Below are 7,546 nucleotides of genomic sequence, written 5' to 3'. Positions count from 1 at the left end.
CTGCTCCACTGCATCACCTTGTTGCTGAATTGACTAGAACAAAATCACGGAAATCATCGGAACAAAATCTAGTTGCAGCATGGACAGAGGAGTGTGAGCAGAGCTTTCAGAGCCTTAAAAATAGGTTGATTGCTTCCCCAGTCTTGGCTTATGCCGACTTTACCTTACCATTTATTCTAGAGGTTGACGCCAGCTACAGCGGACTGGGTGCGGTACTCTCACAACAGCAAGATGGTAAGGTTAGACCTATAGCTTATGCTAGTCGTGGCCTTAAGCCTACAGAGCGGAATATGAGCAACTACAGCTCTATGAAGCTGGAGTTTCTCGCCCTTAAATGGGCTATGACAGAGAAATTCAGAGATTACCTCTTAGGACAAAAATGTGTTGTATACACAGATAATAACCCTCTAAGTCATCTATCCACAGCCAATCTAGGTGCCACAGAACAGCGTTGGGCTTCGCAACTTGCTTCATTTGACTTCGACATAAAGTATAGGCCTGGTCGAAGTAACCAGAATGCAGATGCCCTTTCCAGGCAACACCCGGTCAACGCATTGGACTGTGCAGCCCCTGGTATTCATGTTCCAGAGTCGCTCCGGCAGGCTAAGGGAATAATTCAGGCTGCCCAGTCAACTATCGTCGCCTTTCCCTGCCACACGCCATCTGACCTACGTGTTTTACAGGAAGCAGACCCAACCATCCAGGAGTTCCTGGGGTTTTGGACCAAAGGGAAGGGTCCCGATGCATCGGAAAGACGCCAGGCCTCCAAGGAAGTGCTTGTACTGGTAAGACAGTGGGACAGGATAGTGGAAAAAGATGGGGTGCTTTATCGCAACGTCTGCCGCCCGGAGGGAGAAGAGGTCTCACAGCTGCTGTTACCCATGTCACTGAAAAATAAGGTACTATATCAACTGCATAACGAACATGGACATCAAGGTGTAGAGCGGACCACGGATTTGGTCCACCAGCGGTGCTATTGGCCTAGAATGCACCAGGACATTAAACAGTGGTGTCTGGAGTGTGAACGCTGTCAGGTAGCTAAAAACACTCAACCGGCGGCCTGCGCCTACATGGGCCATTTGTTGGCGTCTCGCCCAAATCAAATACTGGCAGTGGATTTTACACTGCTGGAGCCATCAAAGAATGGAATGGAGAATGTCCTGGTTATGACTGATATTTTTTCGAAGTACACTCAGGCAGTACCAACCCACGACCAACGTGCTTCGACAGTGGCCAAAGTGCTGGTTAATGAGTGGTTCTACAAATTCGGAGTGCCAAGTCGTATACACTCTGACCAGGGTAGGAACTTTGAGAGCCAGCTTATCCAACAGCTTTGTGGTATGTATAATATCGAGAAAAGCCACACCACTCCCTACTATCCAACTGGCAATGGCCAATGTGAGCGGTTTAACCGTACCCTACACAACCTTCTACGCACTCTGCCCGTCACAAAGAAGAGAGATTGGTCGTGTTACCTGCCGCAAGTGACCTTCTCATACAATACCACCGCACACCAGTCCACCGGTGAGTCTCCCTTTTTTTTGATGTTTGGGCAGGACCCGCAGTTACCTGTAGATTTCCTTCTGGGCCGAGTCCAAGAACCTGTAACCGGCACCACCCAGGACTGGATTGTGGAACACCAAACCCGGCTGCGACATGCTTTTGAGGGAACGACCAAGCACCTTGAAGCTACAGCTGCCCATCGTAAGACTCACTACGACAAACGTGTGAGAGACGTCCCCCTGCAAGAAGGTCAGTTGGTCTACCTTAAGGATGTTGGTATCAGAGGCCGCCACAAGATCCAAGACATTTGGAGTTCGGTAGAGTACAAGGTGCTGAGGGCCCCGGCAGTTGGCGGATCGGTGTACACCATTGCTCCAGTCAATGACCCTCTAAAGGTAAAACATGTCCATCGTTCATTGATAAAAAATAAATTCGCTCGGGGAACTAACTGTCCTAATAAGGCCCCACAGGAGACGGAACCCCTTCTAGTGGAGGAGCCCCTGTTGGATGGTGAATGGTTTATGCTCGTTCCTGGACACGGTGATGCACCCCTTGATGATCCCCCAACTCGGCACTCGCCGGCCGGTCATCAAACAACCCAACCAGAGGCAGTGCCATCTACAAGTTGCCACAGGGCCAATCCAGTGGCAGACGCTGCGGAGGCCTCCCCGGGCAACAGAGGAGCCACGCTAAGAAGGACCACTCGTACTAATGCTGGGAGGCATCCGAACATGCATCATCTGCCCCTTACAGCAGGTAGTAGGTCAATTGGGGCTACCAACTCTCGGGTACCTGTGCCTAGACCTTCCCACATGTTCCGGCCATGGTGTTAGTACACAATCGTCGAGCCGACGATTAAAAAACTAGGGGGTAGATTGTGGTGGGGTTGAACGCAGCCTTTCGGCTGGCTCCTCCCCAGCCAAACGGCCAATTAAGAGCAGGCCTTTAAAAGCACCTGCTGTCAGGGCCTCAAGCACCTTTTGTGTTGTGCTGCACAGGTATGTTTGGTTGTGTTGGTTTTCTTTATGTCTCTAAATCCATATACTAACAAACGACCTTTTGTGTTGTGCTGCACAGGGACCCTGCTGCTGTTTTGCTCAATTCTATTTGGTAATGTTTTCTCTACTTTGTTATTTCTTTGTTGTACTGTTTCTTGTGGTTTTATTGCTGTGTTTCGTTTGCCGTGTTAAGTAGACTTAAGTTTGTTTGTTTTCTTGTAGTTATTAGAATTTACTGTGGTTTTATTGCTTTGTTTAATAAAACCGTTTACTTAAATATCAACTGGTCTCTGCCTATAGCCCACAGTAACTTATCTGCGTGCCCTGGGTGTTTTTCTATAGTTCGTGGGTCCCCAAGTGGCGTTGTTGACTCTTTCCCCTAACCCCCCCGTCACAAAAGGAACTGCACTCAGCTGGTTTAAATCTTATTTATCGGATCGATCCCAGTTTGTGTTTGTGAACGGTAAATCATCGAGGACAACCAATGTTGGTCACGGAGTCCCACAAGGTTCTGTGCTTGGACCGATTCTATTTACCCTGTACATGCTTACTTTGGGCGACGTTATCAGAAAACACAGCATAAACTTCCATTGTTATGCAGACAATACTCAACTGTATCTATCGATCAAGCCAGAAGACACCAACCAGCTTGTTAGACTTCAGGATTGTCTTGGAGACATCAAAACTTGGATGACCTGCAAATTCCTGATGTTAAACTCGGAAAAAACGGAAGTTATCATGATAGGCCCAGCTGTCGAAGTCAGTCACGTTATACAGTCTCTATGGATGGAATTGCTCTGGTATCAAACAGCACCGTCAGAAATCTTGGAGTTCTCTTCGACCAGGATATGTCCTTCAACTCTCATATAAAGAAGACTTCAAGGACCGCCTTTTTTCATCTACGTAATATATCGAAAATCAGGAACTTCCTGTCTCAAAGTGATGCAGAAAATTAGTTCATGCATTTGTTACTTCTAGACTGGATTATTGTAATTCTTTGTTATCAGGCTGCTCTTGTAAATTGCTTAAACCTCTCCAGCTGATTCAGAATGCTGCAGCACGTGTATTAACAAGAACTAAGAAATGGGATCATATAACTCCTGTATTAAAGTCTCTCCACTGGCTTCCTGTTAAATCAAGAATAGAATTTAAGGTACTTCTCCTCACCTACAAGGCACTTGCTGGTGAGGCACCGTCTTATCTTAAAGAGCTCATTACACCGTATTGCCCTACAAGGCATCTGCGCTTCGTAGATGCTGGGATACTTGTGGTTCCTAGAGTTTTAAAAAGTGGAATGGGGGCCAGAGCCTTCAGTTATCAAGCTCCTCTTTTGTGGAACCAGCTTCCACTTTCAGTCCGGGGGGCGGACTCGGTCAGTTCATTTAGGATAAAGCTTAAAACGTTCCTCTTTGATATTGCTTATAGTTAGGGCTGGCTCAGGTTAGCCTGGACGAGCCCTTAGTTAAGCTGCTCTAGGCCTATACTGCCGGGGGACTTCTTAGGACACACCAAGCCCCTCTCTCACACTCTCACTCTCTCCTTCCACAATCATCCATGTTTTATTAATGTACATTACGAATCAAGCTTCTTTCCGGGAGTTCTTTGTGCTTTCTCGCCTAGCAGGTCTCCGTGGATCATAGTTTCGTGCGGACCCCGGTTCTGACTCCTGGCAGGGCTCTGCTGACAACTGCTGCTGCCACTGTCATCATAAACCAACATATTTCTGCTCTCCCTCCCCACAGAAGCCTCTGTGGATGGTGGTTCGACCTGATGGTGGTTGTCCCTGCAGTGGTCCTGCCGTACACTTGTTCTGCTACTTGCAATTACTTGTATCATTTCTGTTAGAGGAATTCAATGTATTGAACATCTTTTTACATTGTTTATTCTGTACACATGATATCCATTGCAGTCTGTCCATCCCGGGAGAGGGATCCCTCCTCTGACGTTCTCCCTAAGGTTTCTTCCCTTTTTTTCCCCATTGAAGGGTTTTTTCATATTTTGGGGAGTTTTTCCTGTGCCAATGTGAGGGTTTCGGGACAGAGGATGTTGCATGTGTACAGACTGTAAAGCCCCCTGAGGCAAATTTGTAATTTGCGATTTTTGGCTATACATAATAAAATGAATTGAATTAGTCCGTTAGAGACTTAGTTTTAATTGGCCGCAGTGCTGTGTCCCGTGTTGTTTAAATAGATCGGAGTTTAAAAAAACAAGTGACATTCAACTGTCATTCTAGCGGGAACGGGCTGCGGGACACATTTTTTTCTGCCCAAATCAACAAAGCTGCCAAACAACAAACTCGTATGTGCTTTACCTGACTGCCTGACCCTTAACGTGCACCTGTATTGAAAACAATTTAACCCTCACCCTAAACACTTCTAAAACACATTGCTGCCAGCGCTGTTTATCATAACAATACTTCTGTACTGTTGCTAGCCCGGGCTGTGTCAGATAATTACTACTAAATTGACTAAACTAAGCTTTTTTGACCGCCAAGGGTGCATCACTAAAGGTAGGACGTGATCGTAAATAAATTAACAGGTTCTGCCATTGTTATTAGATCTGGACGAGCGGAGCGCTTGGACCCAGAAGACACTGACGTCACAGGTGACGTATCATGACGTATCATAGTACCACCAAGAAATAAAAACTACTTTCACCCCTGACAATACTCCAAATTACTTAGTTACAATCCCTGTGGGCATGGATGCACAGACAACTATCACTGGATAGAAAAGAAAACTTTAAGGCATGTATCTCAGGGTAGATCTTGATCTCTTCTCTCGCTAGACAAATTGAGAGTGAAAGTAACAGAAAGCATTAATTACAGTCTACAGTCTGTCTGTTTCTTCAGATAACTGGGTTCTTAACTAGGTTCAAGCTCATAGAACATTACACATTCTTTTGCATTTCTGCCCAAAAGCTTCCAAAGTGAAAAATGTTTTCTAGTCTTGTGGCAAATTACATGGGGATTGCAGCATGTCTGAATAAATTCTGCCTTTGAAGCCCCTTGTAACTGACGCCGACGGGCTGCTCTTTTTAAATATATTTTTCATGTTTGAAACCGTTGCTCTTTGATATGGACACTAAATTAGATGGACCAATGACAGCTTGCTTGGACTGTAGAAGGTAATTTACAATTTCCATCCATCTCTTAATAGAACAGAAAATGGGAAGGGTGCAAAGACATTTGAACGTCCTCTCGCTCTGTTTCTCTTACTTGACTTAATAATCCTCAAGGGTCATTTTTTTTATAGACCAGAGATGTCACGCATTGAAACTTGATCACAGTCCTGTATGCAGTAGCTACCTAATAGTTAGACGTGCAATCATGTTGTGACTGATCTGTCAGACTATGGAAGCCCTCAAGCACAATCATTTTGGTACGTTCCAACGTATCAAACGCTAATTCCTGTAGCGTTTTCACTTTATTTGGGTATTCAAATTTCAACGTTAAAAATGTGCAAAACTTTACATATAATTGGGGCAAGATGTCAGCATTAATATAATATCAGTCTGAAAATAAATATTTTTGTGTTCAAAGAATTTCAGTGGTGAAAACTTGAAGCTAGACATAATGTAGAAGGTTATGACCGTAGTTATATCCTGTCAAAATTATGTTTTTCTTCCTAATCTTCAGCAGCAAGAAAATATTAATATTAAAATAGTATTATTATAGAAATTAATTTTTAAAATACTGTGGCGAGCTTGGCCAGATGAATGAGACAGGAGACTTGAATTACTTTTACTGCCCTTCCTGTGTTTCATACACCGCAAGAAATAAACACTTTATTAAGGCGTTGAACACAGAACTTCAGCCATACTAAGTTGGGTCATGGTGCCCACACTCTTACACATTAAACTAACAGTAACATTTGAGCACAACATAACAGAACCTAGAAAACTCACATAAACTTAAACACTAGAACATTAACATAACTGATAGGGATTTAAATGCATCCAAAGATTGCCCCATCATGCAATGCGCCTACCAGCGCAGCTTAACGCAATCTGCCGCTCCGATTGGAATACATTCCTCTGACTTCGTGAATATCAAGACTCTGTGGGAACACATTTCAGCCTTTTCACGTTTAAGTGTCTTGGTGATCAGATCCCACAGAGCACTCAAGGTGAAGGAAATACTAGATATTTGATTTAGTTAGAATTTCTTCCAGTTTTTTACTTTTTACAAGGACTCTTCAATTTTGTATAATGCACAACTTATAGCTGCATTGTCTTTATCCTGTATAATGTAAAATATATAATATTTACCTCTCACATACTATAAAAAATATTATATAAGGTCCCAAATTAAAAAACGCTCAAACTACATAAATTTACATTTGAAACCATGCACTGTGCTCTATCTGAAATGCCTTCATATTAACAAGGATCTTATTCTAAAGCAGGATTGCATGCTACATTATACTCACATTTAGCACTGGCTACATGACATGACAAAATAAGTTAATAGAAAATTATTATAGACTTGGTTTTTCTCAACAAATGATGTGAATCATAATAATGGTAGCTTAAAATGTACAGGTCCATTTCAGGCCAAAACTCGTCCTGTGTCATCTACCAAAAGTCTTTGATGTCAGACCATAATATAAGAAATTCAATTGACTATGTCCCCAAACCAACATTCGCCAGCCCCCTCTTTTCTTCCTCGCTTCTACTCACCAGCTCACCCTAGGGTTGCATGTTGCTCTCAGCTCAAAGGCCAATATATCTGCAGAGAACACACAGAGGCACAAACATGTGCAGGAGGCTCGCCACAGCATACATAACAGCATTAACGGGAAGTCAAGAGCAAGTGAACAAGCCAACATTAGACAGAGGGAATCATAAAAGAAAAAGTTAGGAATGGAGAGGCAATATCATTGCAGTGCCATCAGAGGATGCACATAGGACCTGAGCACTGGTAACGGAGGGATACACATTGTAAGCCTTCTGTAGGAGCAAGAAGCATGAACTTTATTCCTTTCATATGAAGCAGGGTGAAGAGAAAAGAAAGAAACTAGTCATCTGACATTAGTGTGACGAAC

The sequence above is a fragment of the Pungitius pungitius genome, chromosome 2, assembly GCF_949316345.1.
Source record: "Pungitius pungitius chromosome 2, fPunPun2.1, whole genome shotgun sequence".
Lineage (NCBI taxonomy): Eukaryota > Metazoa > Chordata > Actinopteri > Perciformes > Gasterosteidae > Pungitius > Pungitius pungitius.
Note: the sequence above shows the minus strand (reverse complement) of the source record.